This window comes from Taudactylus pleione, unplaced genomic scaffold (genome assembly GCF_031769625.1).
Source record: "Taudactylus pleione unplaced genomic scaffold, aTauple2 ptg000073l, whole genome shotgun sequence".
Taxonomy (NCBI): Eukaryota; Metazoa; Chordata; class Amphibia; order Anura; family Myobatrachidae; genus Taudactylus; species Taudactylus pleione.
The window spans coordinates 8,186,609-8,207,177 of record NW_028284475.1 but is presented as its reverse complement, the minus strand read 5'-3'; positions in this window follow the sequence as shown (position 1 = coordinate 8,207,177).

The following is a 20,569-nucleotide window of genomic DNA, read 5'->3' as shown; positions in this document are numbered from 1 at the left end:
TCTATCAGAGCCAAAATCACTCCCACTGACATCACTAGTGATGTCAGTGGGGCCGATCCCAGACGGTAGGCGTTCCCATGGGAACGCCTCCGTCGGCAGCCACGCCCCAGCACGCCCACCAAAGGGGCGTGCTGTCAGTCACCATCGACAGCACGCCCCCTTTGGTGAGAGACCCGGAGCGACAGCTTGGCTGTCGCTGTTCGGGTCTCGCGCATGCGCACGACGGAGCTCCCTCTGTCGTGCGCATACGCATTGGGGTAACATCAACCCGCTTGCGAGCGTCCTGCGCTCGAAAGCGGGTCTGAATGAGACCCTGAGATCAGCTAGGGTAATTTTTTGCATATCTGGTGGAGCTACCGCAAGCTTCAGTAGTTTTCGGAGGAGGGCATTACCCTAATCTGCAAGATTCCACATTATACTAAGTGTATATTCCACTGTCTCCCGATTGCCCTAAACACATCTACAAATTGTTCTGCAATATCATCAGCACTACTACATGGCAAATCACTTCCTCCTGAAAGATCCTCCACCTCCCATTATCATTTCAGTCTGCAACAGGGCATGGTACATATAGCAAATGGAATATGTCACTAAAGGAGTTAAAGTGGTCCTGGAGAGGTGATGGAACTCATCGCCCCCGCGCCTCACATGCACAGTTATGTATAGGAATATTTAAAGTAAACGACCAGGGGCTGCTAAAGTCCATAGAAGATATAGGGGCCCATTTATCAAAGTTAATTTGAGGTAAATTCCCCTAAAACTCCTGTTTTCGGGGGTTTACCTCAAATACTAAGTATCCCCCGGATGTATGAAGGAGGGACTGCAGCAGGTATCGGATCCCTCCATTGACGCCGGCAGCCGCTTCCCCCATAGGTTTCTATGGGGGATGCGACGCTACCAAATGTATCAATATCGCGAATGCGAAGCATTCCCGATATCGGCTCCAGCAGCTAACGTCATCTGAAGATAGCGTTAGCTGCTGTAGTCTATGGGGACTTATCACATGTCAGCCGGCGGAGGGATCTCCCAGATACCTCCACCGACAATGGGCGCCGCTCATGTGCAGACCGCGGGACTGTGCATGCGCAGCAGTCCCGCATGCACTCCGGCCACATCGCAGGGACCGGGCTCCTTTCAGGAGCCGTCTCCCTGCATGTACCGGTACATACATTCAGCCGCTATGATGGCATTTTGCAGTGCGATCATGGGCGGTACTGCATGCCCTGATCGCATTGCAAAGTGCGATCATTAATAAATGGGCCCCTTAGGATCTATGATAGTGTGAAATACATTTTAGATTCTTTTTTTTTACTACTCCTGCCACCAGCTGAGACTACAATGTTAGGTCACTTAAAAAGAAAAAAAAGAAAAAAAGTTCTACGTCATCAGTGTCACTCTTAATTATGTTTCTGACACCTTTCTGAGTTGTTTTGTATGGGGACCCCAAGTCTTTGTCATTTTGGTGCCCCATGCTTTTTTTTACAACCCCTATGTATACCCTGTGCTTAAGTCTTTTCTTACCTATAAGGTGGTTTGTCTACAATGAGGAACCTCTGAAGAAATTGAGCCTCCCTAGGCAGACAGTGTCTTGTGCCAGTATTCAGTATACCAATTAGGGATCATGTGGTACAGAATCCACCTGTATGCGTAGGAATAATATGTCATCACCATACAACAAAGGTTCAACCAGATAGTACAGAGTAAAAGACAAATGTCACCTCATCACGTCACTGCCTCTCATTCCCGCCAGTGACACAGGAGGGGGAGGCAGGCCATCACTCTAGTGCTGTCCGCTTGCCACATCTATTGATATGCGCAGCGCGGCGCTCCTCAATAGATGTGGCGAGTGTGCGACACTAGTTTAGTGACTGTAGGAGGAGAAACTGAGGACGGAACTTGTTGCACCTCCAAATACAAGTGACAGAATGCAGTCCCACCCTGTTCCAGTTCATTTTAACCCCTGCATCCCTAGCCTTCTGAGGAGCTCATTTGCTTCCTTCCACAAAGTGGTCTACCAGGACCTCTTATCAGAACCAATATCTCATTGACCTTTAACTTGATAGACACGGAGCAGCCTTGAGGGCTGGAGGTGCTTGGCAAGATGGTGCCATGATGGTCATGGAGCAGCTTTGAGGGCTGGAGGTGCTTGGCAAGATGGTGACCTGATGGTCATGGAGCAGCTTTGAGGGCTGGAGGTGCTTGGCAAGATGGTGACCTGATGGTCATGGAGCAGCCTTGAGGACTGGAGATGCTAGGCAAGATGGTGACCTTATGGTCACAGAGCAGCCTTGAGGGCTGGCGACACTGGGCAAGATGGTGACCTGATGGTCATGGAGCAGCCTTGATATACAATATAGTCCACTCAGACCCTGCACTGCGGTTAATGCCGCCGGGATGGTGCAGCAATTTGATGACTTAAAATGCTGCACTGCGGTTAATACCGCCGGGATGGTGCGGCAGTTAGGAGATGAGGTGTACACACACTGCGGAGGTAGTTGCGGTGTAAGTCTGGAGACCCTCGGATGCAGCAGTGCGCACTGTGCCGCCGGAATATGACACGGCACTTGGAAGGCTGGAAGCACTCTGCAGCAGAGACAGCCGTGATGTTATACTGGAACCTCAGACGCTGCAGTGCGGTTAGTTCCACCGGGAAGTGCTGCAGCAACTGGGAGGTGATGTGTACACCCACTGCGGAGGTTGTTGTGATGTTAGGCTGGAGACCCTCGGACGCAGCAGTGTGCACTGTGCCACACCTGGAGACTGGAGGCTCCCTGCAGCGGAGATAGCTGCAATGTTATGCTGGAACCTCAGATGCTGCAGTGCGGTTAATGCGCTGGGATGTTATACAACAGGAGACACAACAGACTCAGGACTGGAGACGCTGACAATCACAATGAAAGATACACATGTTTCCGGTTCCATAGACTCGGTAAGACGCTTATCACCGGCACTCGAGCAACGCATCAGCAGGAAAGAAAAAGGAGGAAGAACCAATCCAGTCCCAGCAGAGATGACGTATAGCCGAATGGGAGGACTTCATGAGTTGACATCGTGGCGTCTCCGTCTCCCAGCAACAGTCCAACAAGACGCGGCCGTGGCTTGTGACACACTGGCTAGAATTGGCTACCCCTTCACCTTCCAGGTGTCATGTCAGCTGACTTCTCTCACATCTCCCCCTCTGCGTCTCTCTTCTCTATTCCCTCCCCTTGTAGTCTACAGGTATTGTCTGATTCCATTGACACCTTTTTAGTCACCATTCAACGTCCTTATCTATGAGCTGTATACTGTTTACTTTTATTATGTTATTGTACTTCTGAACCTGCACTATCTTTGTTGCATTAAAAAAAAAACATAATTGAAAGGTTACATCATAGTTTAGAACGGAACAGATTGAACACGTCTAGATTGCTTTTTTATAAACTATAGTTTAAGCCAGATGATTACTGGCTGAATATCAGGCTAATTATTCCTCTCTGTCCAGAATTTTTCGTGATGGATTAGCATTAGGCAGCTATTTTTTCTCAATCGCCAAAGGTCTTGTTGCTGTGGTAGCTCTTTTTTGGCAGTTGGCAACAGTTATCGTTATCGTGGATCTGATGATGTGTGAAACGCGTCTCTCCATATTCACATTCATTCCTACATGAGTATAAGGCTTATTTCATAAATACAGCATAGCCCAAAGCAATCAACTGCTACAAACGGGAAATCTGAAAAATGATGATACTATCTGTGCAATAGTAAAATGACAACGTACAATTGTTGATAGAAAAAAATGCCTTCAGAGGACATTTGCAAGACAATTTTACTTGGAATCATTTGTCACACTGTCAGTGTTTATGTTGCTGAGGTTGCAAGGCTACGCAAGGCATGATAACATTTAATAAAATATTCTCACATTCTTGTAGACATATGGAAGTTCTCACATCAAGCCCCGATGATAGGTCCACCTTGAATTCTAGAATGACATCTCCAGTAAGCACATATTGAAGACAAACTTCGAGCGGGCTCTGAAAACATGAAACAGAAATATTTAGTGTAAAATTCCTGCTGTATTGCCGCCTTCTAGACACAATTAAGTTGACGCTGAAGCACCTGTGAACATTTTTAAAACGTACTGTTACTGTGTAGGCATTAAATCAGCGCCAGGATATGGGAAAGGGGTAATCATCGCCAAGACACGTTAGTGCATGTATTAGCCATTGTTGGCATATCCTGCCATGCTGGGCAGTGCCAACATGGGCATGCTTTAGAGTAACAATTGTGCAGATAAAAGTCTACGACACACGTGACTGAGAGAATGTGAAACCTTAAAAAATGTGACGGATCTGAGAGAAAAAAGTTCTCCAAATGTTTGAAGTAGTTGGAAGAAAAGGACCTGAATGATGCTATTTAACTAGGTCATGTCAGAATCTATTGGTAAAGGTATCCGTTCAAAAGGTCGACGGTAACCACATCCATAGGGTAAACACCACAATGTCGACATGGGTCAAACTGTCAATAGGCAACATGTTGTCATACTAAGAATTTCGGCATGTTTTCAATGTTGACAGCAGAACTGCTGTCATGTGCAATATCGACATGCTGATGACAACGTTTAGGGTGAGGGTTAGGCACTAGCAGGAGGGTTAGGGATTAGGGGAGAAATAGTCACCGAAACTCTCGAGCATTGGAGGTCCCCAAGTGACTGTCACATGGCCACCGGGACCCAGAAGAAGACACTGGAGCCAGCACTGCCGCCAGGAGAAGGTGAGTGACCACTTGGCCACCAGGGACAGTTTGTCGACAGTTCATTATGTCGACATATCATTAATGCAGACATAGTGAATGTCGAAATGATCACAGTAACATGCCAACATGTTGTATGTTGCCAGTTCAACCATGACGAAATTCTCATGTCAACCAGATAACTGTTGACAAATCATGCCACACCCATTGGTAAATGCTGATGTTCCTTAAGCTGGCCATACACGAGATGCACCGTGTGACGCGACGGGGGATCCGACGTCCGACATATCGGGCGGTCTCCACACACGGTGCGATCGGGGGGCCGCCTGCCCAATATGCTAGCTCCCCCCTCCCGCATAGCGCTGCATGGGATCGCACATCGCATCCCCAGATCGACTGACCCTACAGTAAAATCTGGGGGTGCGATGTATGACCCCACGGGGACGCGTTCTGTCCGATATCATGCCCATACATGGTATGATATAGCAGCCATATCGTACCAATCCGTTGGATCGGCTGATTTATCGCACCGTGTATGGGCACCTTAAGACCCTAGATGCCTTTATGAATCTGAGGGGTGACCATCATTATGCCGAGCTCACCCTCTTCCTTTAGGCTTAGAGGCTCTTATGCAAGCAGGATGTTTGAAATGATCACTTTAGAAAAAGATTATTATTATTATTATTATTAATAATAATAATAATAATAATAATAATAATAAGTAATTTTATTTACACATTTTTCATATTAAGCTTATTTGCCTTCTGTGGCATGTCCCTGTATATTTATGTGTATCATTATACCGTCCATGTACAGCTCTATGTAATATGTTGGCGTTTTTCTAAATCTGTTGCAGGGCATACTGGGATGCATAGTTCAACATCAGCTGGAGGCCCGTTTACTGCCCAACCCTGCAAGTCTACATGCCTAGTTAGCTAGGAATTTTTATTCCTGAGTATCCTAAGTCTGGTAGCCTATATTCTTTAAAGAGAAATACATCCAACTCCAGCATAAGGGGACAAGTAATTTAAGTAAACTAGTAGTTTATTTTTTTATATTGTATAAAAGTCAGTCTGCAAAGCATTATTTTCACTTCTGTAGTTGTTTGTATATTTTAAAATTCACACATAACCCAACGGATAGAACACTTCAAAGTAATGTGCTACAGATGTGTCCTTACTAACTGTTGCTTCAGTCGTGCCAAATAGCCCCTCTTAGCGCGCCAGGCCCAGCGCACACGTTGTTGTGCGACATCTGTAATCTGTCCGCGACTGAGTCTGAACCTGTATAAAAAGGGTGGCCGCGGCTTTTCCTCGCGACAAATTCCGTTGTGCTTCATCCGCGACTTACAGACGACCAGTAAGTGAGGAAACATTGCAGAAGCTATAGATGAACAGGAAAGTGACATTGGATCGGAGAGCACCTCTGTGGCATGGCTTCTCCTTTGGACCAAATTCCTTCCATCCCTTCCTCCAGGGGGAAATGGGCAGCGCTGCACGTCCTCCCTCTGCCATGACTGCTAACACTCAGCCAGATGATTTCCTAATGTGATCAGTGCGATGGATACTGAGTGCCAGGTTTACAGTCAGAATTTCCAGCACTAAAAGTCAGATACACGGAGCAGCTAAGGACTCCAGGCTAGCAGGAGATGTCAGTATCCTGGCCAGGAGCAGCAGGCCCTGTGCCTGGAGTTACTGTATGTGTGTCAGCCCTGGGAGAGGCCGCAGCAGCTTGGCTCAGGGTCCTCTTGGTGCGATTTCCCCAGGAGCATATCCCATACTTGGTGTCGGTAATACCAAATAATGAAGTCTTTTTGTCAGCTGGCACCTGTCTCTGCTTCGCAGCTAATTATCACCCCGCGCTTTGGAACACCACATGCAGTAGATGATTGCGCTGGATGACCTACTAAACCCAAAGTGTCACCCAGCCAAATCCTCTAGCAAAGAACCATTGCTTCACATTTGTAGTGTACAAGCTGTTCCCTCGTTACTATTAGATGGGAATGTATCAAGCATCGCATTTTGGATGGATCGCCAGTGTGCAGGCTCCGATCGGGCCCCCTCCTCTTCGGCGGTGCAGTAGATTCCGGCATGGTGCCGCAGTCTTTTCTACCTGTTATTATTTTTTTAAAGGGACTCTGGGGCTGATTCAGCATTGCGTGTACGTGCAATGCTGAACGCAGATTCCCAATGATCAGGAATCGGCACATGCGCAGGACCCGTTCCACAAATGTGCAGAACAGGTCCTGCGAGATTATTATTATTATCATTTATTTATATGGCGCCACAAGCGTTCCGCATCGCCTTACATAGTACATAAACAAATTGTAGACAAGCGACTTACAGAACAATACAATACAGGACCAGGACATGGATAATATATATTGATACATTGGTGGCCATAACACCCAGATAAGCAACAGAGCATAAGCAGCCAAGTGCTAGGTGCCCTAGTGGTAAGTAAGAAGTAGATGAAACTACAGTAGGGAGAAGCACAAGAGGGTAGAGGGCCCTGCTCGTAAGAGCTTACATTCTAAAAGGGAGGGGGAGACAAACAGGGGTGACACAGATGGGGTAGATGGGGAGATCGCACGAGCCCCTGCTAAGCCTCTGCCTGATTAACATGATCGCAAATGCAACAGGGGGTACAGACAACACCTACTGCATTTGCATATTGCCAAGGACGGAATTGCAAAGCTGCTTGCGTGTGGCTTTGCATTTCCATCCTAAGCTAATCACCCCCTTTATCCCTATTATTTTCTAGTACCCACTTGTATTTGTCTAATGTAAATATTTAGGGCACAATGTATAGGTGAATCATATAGACCTGTTATAGTTGTTAGACTTGTCTCCAGTTGTGACAACGGTAATGATAAGTCAGTGTGCAGAGATCAACATTTAGCAGAGCTCCTTTAAAGTTTTTTTTTCTTATTGTTTTCTCACGGAGGACGCCTATCAGAGATAGGGCCTGATTCAGAGCCGCTCGCAAAAAGCGAGCGCTCACTCTGAATCAGGGCAGCCGCGTGTATTTTTTTAGTTTGGCATCCTGGCCGCTCGCTAAGCTGTGGGTGACCACCCACAGCTTTAGCGAGCGGCCAAATGATGGTCGTGATGGTCGCGACCATCGGGCTTGCGACGAGACCCTTGTGGTAGGGTCTCGTCCGTGACAAGCCCCAGTGAGCTTCCGGCTCTAATAGAGCCGGAAGCTCATCACTGACATCACTCGTGATATCAGTGGGGCTGCCCCCAAACGGCAGGCGTTCCATCGGGAACACCTCCGTTTGGCCAGCCACCCCCCCCGACACACCTACCCAGGGCTGCCATCAGAAATTGTGGGGCCCAGGACTGACAAAACAGGCAGGGCCCCCCTCCCCTGGTGTTTCTGCAACTCCAGCCCCACAGTGTCTCTCCAGTACCAGCCAGTCCCCCTTCTGTCTCTGCCTGCCTGCCCCCTTATGTCTCTTCCAGCTAGCCCCCCTTATGTCTCTGCCAGCCTCCCCTTATGTCTCTGCCAGCCAGCCCCCCCTTATGTCTCTGCCAGCTAGCCCCCCTTATGTCTCTGCGAGCCCCCCCATTGTCTCTGCCACCCAGACTCCCCTTATGTCTCTACCAGCCAGTCCCCTTTATGTCTATGCCAGCCAGCCCCCCCTTATGTCTCTGCCAGCAAGCCTCCCCTTATGTCTCTGCCAACCAGCCCCCCCTTGTGTCTGCCAGCCAGCCTCCCCTTACGTTTCTGCCAGCTGGCCCCCCCTTGTCTCTGCCAGCCCCCCCATTGTTTCTGCCAGCCAGCCTCCCCTTAGGTCTCTGCCAGCCAGCCTCCCCTTATATCTCTGCCATCCAGTCTCCCATTATGTCTGCCAGCTAGCCCCCCCTTGTCTGCCATCCAGCACCCCCTTATGTCTCTGCCAGCCAGCCCACCCCCTTAGGTCTCTGCCAGTCAGCCCCCGCAGGATATGACACTTATCTGCTCTTCAGGCTGGAATGGATGCTCCTCGCACGCCGCAAGCCACGGCTTCTCTCCCTGTCAGCGACAAGACACGCGTGCGCCGGCTCCTCTTGCTTTAAAAAAAAACAAAAAACTTTATTGCACAGCGGCCGGCGGCCACGGCAATGCAAGGCAGCGGGTTCCCTGTCACTGCAACTGCACGGTGACTCTGGTACCCGTTGCTGGTGAGTGGGTGGTAGGAAGGGAGGGAGGGAAGGAATGGTCGGGCCCCCCTTCTCTGACTGTGTGTCCAGGCCCGGTACTAGAGTCCCGGCAGTCCCCCCCTGATGGCGGCCCTGCACCTACCCAAATGGGGCAAGCTGTCGATCAACATCAACAGCCTCCCCTTTTGGATGCGAACGCCGGAGCGAGTGATTTCTCGCTCGTTGCGGCGGCTCTCGTGTGCGCACTGCCTGGCCATCGACCCGCTTGCGAGTGCTTGCGAGCAGGTCTGTATCAGGCCCATAGTCAGGTGTGATAGATCCATACTTGCTTACTCTTCTGGGACTGCCAGAAGCATCCCGAAAATTGTGTGCCGCTCCCGGCCCCCAGCAAGAGTAGGCAAGTCTCCTGGGATGGCCGCCGCCCCCCGCACCTACTTAGCGAGCGAAAGTGGGTGGCCAATGACCCGTTTTGTGCTGAATTGCGTCATCGTAGCCCCGTCCCCTGCATTGCTGGTAATAACAGCATTGAAAAGCGGGGGGCGGGCCGCGATGAAGCGATCGTGATGGCACGCCCCCACACCGTCCATTTAAGCTGCCCCCATGCCCCCTGCTGCACCGACCTGGCAGTCCCCTCCCGAAGAGGGCTGCAAGAATGTCGGTAAGTATGGATAAGTCTCTTTCAATACAATAGTTATGGGAGGATGGTGGGTGGCCATTCCAACGGGTAATTTAACTCTGCGCTCCATATACTCACATTAGTTTAATCCAGCATTACAAGGCATCCCATAATTGTGCATGGCACACTTACACAGTGTCGGACTGGGGCATGAAGGGCCCACCGGAGGAATGCAGTGATAGGGGCCCATACTTATGGGTGTAGCCAGCCTCCAGAGTAGGTCTGGGCCTCTTTAAATATATACATATATATAGTAAATACTGCTAGTTAATGTATGATAATGTACCAGAGTAATAACAGTAGTGCATTAAAAATACACAATAGTCCTGTGCTGTATAATTTAAGTGCACAATTTGGAACCTGATCCCTAGAGGAGGAGGTGGGCCCTCAGGCAGTGGGGCCCACCGGGGGTTTCCCCTGTACCCCTGTGGGCCAGTCCGACCCTGCACTTACATGCCCTCCAAAAACATCATCGGCATGCCCAAATGTATGTGGCATCCAGCCCACTTCCTAGTGAAACAAGCGGATGAGGCGTGATGATGTGAGTCTTCACGGACTCGCGGTTTGCGGTATTGTGCAGTGAGAGCGTGGGGCCTAATGAGGAGGAGCACCGGGCCTTGTTTTTCTTGTTGTTATTATAATTATTATTATCTCTGTATTCAGTTTGGATGTTCCACTATACCACTTTACTATTATTTTATGATGCCGTGTTTGCAAAAAAATTAATAAAAAAAAATAAATAGATTTTTCCAAAAAGGATTACCTATTGGGCAGCACATTATTTTCCATAACCTATCGCATTTATAAAGAGCACTTCACAACGCTAGCACAGGAGGTAATTTCTCTGGAGACATGAGAAGGCCGGCCTCTAGAGTAGCATCCCAAAGTGAGTGTGTAGGTATTCCAGCCCCCAAGAACTCTAAGCCAAGGCAACCACAGACCCTCTGAGAACATAATAACACACCATGAGAAGTATAGACTAGTGAAAAGCCTCAGTGGTGTATAAATGCCATCACGTCGCAGCTTGGATAATGCCTGGAACCGTCGTTGTATTCCAATAATTATTTAAGACAATCACAGATGTTTTATGTAGGCCCCCTGCCCTATATTTCAAGAAATTCATCACACAGTTAAAGCAAAACAGACTTAACCGAAGAATGTTACACAACCGAACTAGCCTTGATATTTGGAAACTAATACTGGCCAAGGAGACTTCTCAAATAAGCTCAAAAACATTTTACAAATGTGCTATGTTGTAAAGAGGAGCTAGCACAAATACTCATGGCTCTACAGCATACCATTCAGCCAATTCATAGGCCTAAAAAGAAAAAGTGCAAAAATGGCATCACTTATCAAGATCAAGCAGATGATACAGATCACAGAAAGAGTCATATAGAGATTATAGCCCTCTCATGTCAACAGACCCTAAAAACAGTACAAGAACATGAGCTCAACCACCGACAAGCAACATAAAAAGATCAAAAACAGATTCATAACACAATACAATTAAGAAAGTTTCAAAACAAAAAAGTCCTCCAAAAAAAAACAAAAAACATTGTAACACTCAGAAAATAACAAAAACACAATCTCCCCCTTCTGCAACAGAAACTACAGGGAATGCGCTAAAGCAGAAACCATAGAGACTGCTCTCGTTTTGGTAACGTAGTCTATGGATTGGAAACATTAACGTTATAGCATGTGCTAGAATATTGGATTGTTTTTATGTACATAGCGCTCGCAAGCGGGTCGATGACCGGGCAGTGCGCACAAGTTGAGAACTTCACTCACTCGGGGCTCGCAGCAAAACGGGGTGGCTGTCGATTTTGATCAACAGCTCGCCCCATTTTGTAGGCAAGTCGGGGGGGTGGCTGGCCAAATGGAGGCGTTCCCGAAGGAACGCCTGCCCTTTTGGGCAGGGAATTCACTGGGGCTTGCGGTGGACGAGACCTTACCACAAGGGTCTCATCGCAAGCCAGATGGTCGCGACCATCGCGACCATCAACTGGCCGCCCGCTAAAGCTGTGCGTGGTCACCCACAGCTTAGCGAGCATCCTGGAAGCCGCCCCCCCCAAAAAAAAAAGGCCGCCCTGATTCAGAGCGAGCGCTCACAAAGAGCGTCCGGCTCCGAATCAGGGCCTAAGTCATACCAATAGGCAAACACAGAAGGAGTTTTCTAGCACCCACCTGCACCTCTGCCCAGCCAGCAGCTAAAATCATGACCACAATAGATGTAGTATGTAATGTTACTTTAATAGAGCTGTAGCCACAATATGCAGTATAAGGGACACAACAGAGCTGTTGCTTATGCTCACTAGCAGCAGTAAATCTGCTGTGTGTGGATCTCAGTGATCAGTCAACTCACAAGGCCAGAGAGCAGCTGCCATTAAGAAGAGACAGGTGTCTGAGATAATGTGTGCTTAAATAGCAAAATTGTCTCCTGCTGGTTATATTATGTATGTATTATGAGATGTTTAATCATTTTCTGTCTACTTAGGTTATTTGTAGGAGATAAACAGTTTTATTTCTTAGATTCTTTCCCATACATACCATCTATAGTGATAATTATTAATACTGTATTAAATGGGATGTAGTGAAAAGGTCTACATTCCACACCACAATATGGCACTAGGGGTAGGTTAGGGTTAGGCTATGCTTAGGCACTAGAGAGAGGGTTAGAGTTTGGGGTAGGGAATAGGGTTAGGGGAGAAATACTTACCCAAATGCCGGAGGACTGGTGGTCTGACCCGGATGTCACAGTCACATGACCACCGGGACCCTGAAGATGCCAGTGGAGCTGTCGGTGCAGGTCACTGATGGGCCACGAGGGACGTTATGTCAACATTCTAACAAGTCGATATTTCATCACTATCTACTGGGGCAAACAAGATTTTCTGTGGGGGAGGGTTCTCGTACGCACGTACGTACATATATATATATTTTTTAAATACACATACATACACATATATGTGTGTGTATATATATATATATATATATGTATATATATATATATATCTATAAAGAACAAACATATATTACATATACACACTGACACATACTGTATATACATGGATATACACTGACACATAAACACACACTAACACATACACATATACATTATACAGACACTAACACATATACACACACATATATATTATATATACACACTCACACATACATACATGGATATATACTGATACATACACACACATATATACACACTAACACATACATACATGGATATATACTGACACATACACACACATATACAGTATACAGACACTAACACATATACACAATAACACATACACATATATACACACACACATATATACACATGTATATACACTAGAACATTACACAGGGGGCAGGGACCTCGCATCATTAGGCCCCTAATTCACAGTGAAATTGGGGATGAGGCTTGTCTTATTGGCTCCGCCCACCCGGTAGCCAGCCAGTGTAGGAGGAAATCGTTCTGTCAGGAGGGGTGGTGCTAGGTACTCAGATACCCCCCCTGCGTGCGCTAGTGGCCTACATGATGAATGTTGACATGGTTAAACGTAGACATTATGACCATGTTGACATGATGAATGTCAACATTATGACTGTCGACATATCATACCCAACCCGTATTACATACACTATTCAGTGCATAAGGAGAGCAATGTGCATATAAACTGTATATGCAGGGGCAGTGCTGGGGCATTCTCCCCCTCCCCAGTCTCCCGGTCTTGCACCAATGCTCCGCAGAGCAGGGGTCCCGAATTGTGGAATGATGGCCACGTCCGGGGAAACATTCATGTCAGTCATGGCTGAGCTCTGACACCACTTACAGATTGCATAACTGAATTGAATAACAGGGCCGCAACTAAGGGGGGTAAGGGGGCACGTGACCCAGGTGCTGGACTTGAGGGGGTGCCGGGGAGAGGCTGCCGGGAGGCTAGTTTGCTGCTCTTGTGGGTTTGGAGCCGCATCCTGGCCTTGATAGGCACAGAGACACCGTCAGTCTAATGTGTTGCCGGTCGCAAGCCAATCAGTGCTCGCGGACCGGCAGCCAATCAGCAGAGCTCCAATTGGTTCCTCGAGCGGCGCCACATTACAATCATGGCAGTACTGACAGTTCCCCAGCCCGCGCCACCCCGAGCTCACCCACCACACGTCTTAGCAGGTAAGAGAAGGGAGATGGGGCTTTACTGTGGCTTAATGTAAAATAGGCCTTATTGTGGCATAATGTGTAAGGGGCTTTACTGTGGCATAATGTGTAAGGGGCTTTACTGTGGCTTAATGTAAAATAGGCCTTATTGTGGCATAATGTGTAAGGGGCCTTACTGTGGTATAATGTGTAAGGAGCATTACTGTGGCATAATGTGTAAGGGGCATTACTGTGGCATAATGTGTAAGGAGCATTACTGTGGCATAATGTGTAAGGGGGCATTACTGTGGCATCATGTGTAAGGGGCATTACTGTGACATAATGTGTAAGAGGCCTTACTGTGGCATAATGTGTAAGGGGCCTTACTGTGACATAATGTGTAAGGGGCCTTACTGTGGCATAATGTGTAAGGAGCCTTATTGTGGTTTAATGTGTGAGGGGCCTTACTGTGGCATAATGTGTAAGGGGCCTTACTGTGGCATAATGTGTAAGGGGCATTACTGTGGCATAATGTGTAAGGAGCCTTATTGTGGTTTAATGTGTAAGGGGACTTACTGTGGCATAATGTGTAAGGGGCCTTACTGCGGCATAATGTATATGGGCATTACTGTGGCATAATGTGTAAGGGGCCATATTGTGGCATAATGTAAAGGGGGCCTTACTGTGGCATAATGTGTAAGGGGCATTACTGTAGCATAATGTGTAAGGGGCATTACTGTGACATACTGTATATGGGGCATTACTGTGGCATAAATGTATAAGGGGCATTACTCTGGCATAATGTATAAGGGGCATTACTGTGTGGCATAATGTCTAAGGTGCATTACTGTGGCATAATGTGTTGTAAGGGACATTACTGTGTGGTATAATGTGTTATAAGGGACTACTGTGTGGCATGTGTTTTAAGGTACATTACTGTGGCATAATGTGTTGTAAGGGACATTACTGTGTGGCATAATGTGTTATAAGGGTCATTACTATGGCATAATGTGTTGCAAGGGGCATTACTGTGTGGCATAATGTGTTATAAGGGACATTACTGTGTGGCATAATGTGTTATAAGTATCATTAATGTATGGCATAATGTGTTATAAGTGACATTACTGTGTGGCATGTGTTTTAAGGTACATTACTGTGGCATAATGTGTTGTAAGGGGCATTACTGTGTGGCATAATGTGTTATAAGGGACATTACTATGGCATAATATGTTGCAAGGGGCATTACTGTGTGGCATAATGTGTTATAAGGGACATTACTGTGGCATAATGTGTTGTAAGGGGCATTACTGTGGCATAATGTGTTATAAGTGTCATTAATGTGTGGCATAATTTGTTATAAGGGTCATTACTGTGTCACAAAACCACACAGAATTTCCGCCCTCTATGTTGTATTTTTTGGGGGGCGCCAAATGATGGTCTTGCCCCGGGTGACAAAAATCCTAGTTTCGGCCCTGCCAATAAACCCGACAAGCATTAGGGCAAATGGTAGAAAACCTTACAGAACAGAAAGCATTAGAACCTCCATGTCTTTAATTTGGATACGATCTAGACAAACTTCCAGTCTTTTTCTTTTCTTTCCTGTCTCTCTGAGGAGTAGTACATAGCGATGCTATACCAGATTCCTGGTTCTGTGTACCACTCCCACTATATCCTAGGCTACTCTCGCAGGGCCTCACTTTAAATTTGCAGCCTGCACTTAGCAGTAAAATCACAGCCATAAAATTGCCATAAAACTTGTGTATTTTAAGCTCCATGCATCTAAGATTTCTAAAACTTTAAGGTGGCCTGACCTATTTCTCAAGTGTCAGAGCACGCTAACAGTAAAGTTGTAACAATAACACCAGTCCGTTTTCACGCATTTGGCCAATTTTTCCCTGCGCAGATGTGTGACAGGGCCCTTGAAGTGCCGATAACTGGAAAGAGGCAGAGAGGCCAAACTGGACACTTGATACAGGCTCTTTCACGGACCCAATTAAGTCGCCCATGTTGTTTTAAGAACAGCTGCCTGTAGGAGTGATGGGGTGACCTCCGAGGTAAAAGCTCATGAACTCAGCTTAGGGTATTACTGGGAGAGTGTCACTATTAGGTCCTCAGTGTAGCTGGTTTGGCCTTTTCTTACTGAAGAATTTTCACTTAGCCTTCTGGAGGCCATAAAGAGAAACCACTTATCCTAATGAGGGAGCTGCAGACAAGCCGTGTATAGGAGCCAATCCCCCTCAGTAACAGATGCAATGCAGCTCTCCATTGCATTGTGGAGTACTCTCAGAATGAATGAGACGGACTATGCTAAGCAGGCCACAGCACTTTCTGCATTGTCTTATAATATTTACTCTAATCAAAGCTTATTTTATGTTGTCCTGTCCAGGCAAATAGGGCTTAGGTTTGGCACCGTATAGAGAATATACCAAGCTGACCCCGGTGGCTAACGCCATCTGAAGATGGCACTCTCCACTCACGCAAGCGAGGTCTGCAGACCGCACATGCACAGTAGTGCGCACGGCTTCCGTCTAACTGCAGGTAAGGGCTCCCATCGGGATCGGTATGATTTACCGCTGACCGCACGGTTTAAATTCCGACAGCGGAAGCCCGGCAGAGATGAAGATCCCGACTGCGCTAAAGGTAAGTATAAACTAACCAAACCCCCCCCCGTAACCCTAACCCTCCCTTAGGGGTGCCTGACCCTAACCTCCCCCCCAAGTGCCGAACCCTAACCCCCCTCTAAGTGCCTAAACCTAAGTCTCCCGGGGAGTGCCTAACCCTAACACCCCCTTCCCCTAGCCTAACCCTCCCGGGGGCTGCCTAACCCTCAGTCCCCCCTGGGAGCCCCTAACCTAACCCTCCCCCCTCCCCGTGGCTGTCCACGACCAGTGCCCGGCTTACCTTCGTTCGGGATGCTGGGCGCCGGGCTCCCAGCGTAGGTAAAATGACAGGCGTCAGGATTTCGACGCCTGTCATTAGACCCTTGATGGGATTAGACAGTCGGGTGTGCCGACGGTTTGGGTTTAGACCGTCGGCATCCCACCTGCATACCCTCCCATCTGCCTGACTTTTATTCAAAATAACAATCCCTGTAGTTGTGTTGTCACATGAGCACACCATGGTTCCTGATTTCTAGGTGTGCAGCAACGGTGCGTCTCTTGCTAGGCTGCAGAATCTTCTGTGGTTTGACACAGCCCGGCCCCTGTACAACATCTGGGCTCTCAGCTTGGCAAGCTTTCACGACTTGGACGGAGATCCTTGGCAGCAGCCCTTATGGACCACGCGTTAATCCACCCTTGTGAATAAAAAACACACACCCACAAATCATCGCTGCATTCCATAGCAACTGCACTTGTGTGCACTGTTTCTGTTGTACGTCTAGGAATAACAGCCACACACTATAATCCTACAAAGCCTATGTACAGGCCCCTTCCTCCACTGTTCCGTCTCAGGGCAGATGTACCTAATGTACGTTCCGTTGTGTCCTTTTGAAATAGCGGGGGCGTGTAGTAGGACTTACTGACTATCTATCCTGCTTTTAGATCCATAATTCCTATTTCATCTGTCCTTTTGCAATTACTGTATGTAGAAAGAAAAAGCAAATTTGGAATAAATGAAAGAGAACATAAAAGAGGGACACCTATATTCATGTGTGCCTGTATTTAGGCAGCAGGAATCTATCAGTACTACACATGTTGCGTATGTTAGTTATAGATGGTTCATTAAGATAAAATAAATAGCTTATTACGCAGAGCCGCTTTACGTTTGTAAGTTCACTTTTTAAAAAAACAATATAAAAGCATTGCCGCATATAATAGCTTCACTAGCGCAAGGAAGTGACATGGAGCCACGGAGCAGATGACATCCAGTTGTGACGGACACATAAGCCTGTCCCCCGGGTTGAAATGTGATATCACCTTCATTGTCATTGTGTCACCCTGAGCAAACATTAAACGGCAGGCTGTAATATCATTATATGCACATGAATAATCCCGTTTATATTTGGGGTCATTGATAATCATGATTGACATGACAATTGTGTCACAAAGGCAGAATCCCAGAGTTAAGCAAAGGGGGTAAGTCTGTATAATTCCAGCTGCTGGGGGGTAGAATATCCAGCACTTGTATTGCACCAGTCTTCATTATCATTACAATCACAAGACAGAATGATATAAATGTACACGTGTTCTAATAATAATATCATAACTGGGAATGCTTTTATGGGGTGAATGTAATAGAGTCCGTTTGGAAAATGTGCGAGTATAGAGCAATTCTCCTCGCACATGTTTACAACTCACCCTATGTAATAGGGTGGGATACATGCAATGGCCAAACACGCATCCAGATGTTTATCCATTGTGAGCATACAAGCAGTGGCGTAACTACTGCCCCCTCAGCCCCCGCGGTGGCTTGGAGGCACCGGGTAGCTTGGGGGCGACGGGGGCAGTGGTTACGCCACTGCAACTGTGAGCGCTGGGTTCTGAAATGATCGGAGGCTAAGGAAGCCTCCGATCACTTCAGAGGCCAGCGTTCCCAGTAATGCAGTGCGCGGGTGACGTCATAACGTCACCCGCGACCTGGGGAACCTGCGCGGCAGTGGGAGAGACAACGCGGATCTATTTAGATCCAGTCAGCGTGGCAGTGGGAGAGACAACGCGGATGACAGCGCGCAAAGTCAGGTAAGTGAGGGAAGGAGAGTGGAAGGAGAGAGAGGTTTGGGGAGGCCACAACTACAGGAGAGGCCGCAACTACAGTGGGCACTACTAAAAGGGGCACAACTACGGGAGCACTACTAAAAGGGGCACAACTACAGAGGGCATTACTAAAAGGGGCACAACTACAGAGGGCACTACTTTAATGGGCACAACTACAGGGGGCATTGCATAATGGGCACTATTATAGGGGGCATTGCATAAGGAGCACTAGTATAGGAGGCATTGCATATGGGGCACAACTACAGGGGGCACTACTTTAATGGGCACAACTACAGGGGGCCCTGCATAATGGGCACAGCTACATGGGACCCTGCATAATGGGCACTACTACAGGGGGCATTGCATAAGGGGCACTATTACAGGGGACATTGCATAAGGGGCACTAGTATAGGGGGCATTGCATATGGGGCACAACTACAGGGGGCACTACTTTAATGGGCACAACTACAGGGGGCCCTGCATAATGGGCACTATTACAGGGGGCATTGCATAAGGGGCACTACTACAGGGGGGCATTGCATAAGGGGCACTAGTATAGGGGGCACTGTATAAGGGGCACTAACTTGATACACGCAGTTTACAGGTTATAAACTATGTTCCCAATAATCTGGTTCTACACGGACATAAAATCTGTGCAACCTGTCTTGAGCTGAGGTGACAGACTGGCAGGAGCAGAGAGGAGGATTGGTGAAGTAGATATGTCAGGGTGGGATGTAATGGGTATTACTGTTTGGCATAATGTGTATTTGGCATTACTGTGTGCACAATGTGCTATTAGGGGCATTACTGTTTGGCATAATGTGTATTTGGCATTACTGTGTGCACAATGTGCTATTAGGGGCATTACTGTGTGGCATAATGTGTTGTATGTGGCATTACAGTGTGGCATAATGTGAAAAAGGGGCATTACAGCATGGCATCAATTTGTTATAAGGGCATTACTGTATGTCATTATGTGTTATACGTGGCATTATTGTGTGGCATGTGTAAGGTGATTGCTGTGTGGCATAATGTGTTGTAAGGGGCATTCCGGTGTGGTACACTGTGTTATAAGTGGCATGACTTAGTGTGTCATAATGTGTAAGGCACGTTACTGTATCATGTAACCACACACCTTTAACGTCGTCTTTGGGTGTGTTTGATCTTTGGGCGGGGAAGGGGGCGCATTAAACTTTTTTGGCATGGGGGAGCAAAATTTATAGTTACGCCACTGCATACAAGTCAGGCAATGTAATAGAGTGCGAGTGTTTAACTCACACACTATTACTGCCTCAAAACTCCAGCTTCAGGATAGCGGGTTTAGCCTGAGCAGGTCCGAGTTATACAGAAACATGCACAGATCTATGAGATCCGTGCATGTTTCTGTGTGTTAAAAAAAATAAACATCTTAAAAAGTAAAATAAAACAAAATTATGTGCGTCCCCTGGCTGGGGATCCCTGGGGAGGTGGAGACCCCTCCAATAAAAGGTGTTCCCCTCACCAGGGCACCCCATTCCTGGGCTGAGAGCTGGGGGCCATTCCCCGACACCCCAGGTTGACTGTGTTAAAGTGTTCTGTAAATAATAGATTTAATAACCTTGCGGTTACCATCATAGGCTACAATGTACCGGTTCCCACCATAGACTTCAATGATGCTTTCCCACCATTGAAGTCTATGGGGGAAATGTCTGACAGGCAGCCTGACCGCTTAGAGCCAATCAGCCTACGGAAGTGCCCACTGATTGGCTGGCAGCGCCTGCAATGACAGGGCTCACGTGGGTCCCAGTCAATTGCGTGGACGAAGGGTATGTGTAAGCACATACCTTTACTCCTGTCCGAGGTGGTTTTTCATGCCTTGTTTTTATTTTTAACCCTGTGGATGCTTACATGGAATGAAGAGGATGTGATCTACGCTAGGAATAGGCGAGTGAGGAATGTTTTACAGATGTCTACATCATGTGGAGGCTTGATGGGACTTGTAGTTCTCCAGCAAAAGACAATATTATTAAATCTATTTTTTACACAACACTTTAACACAATCAACCCGGCACCCACCTGCCAGGGGTGCCGGGGATGGCCTCAGGCTCAGCCCTGGAGACTAGAGGTTAGATGTAATGCTTTGGCCGGGGACTCGAAAGGGTTCCCCTGGCTGTGGTATAACACTCCCGCTAGAGAGAGTCCAGTGCTGGTTATGGAA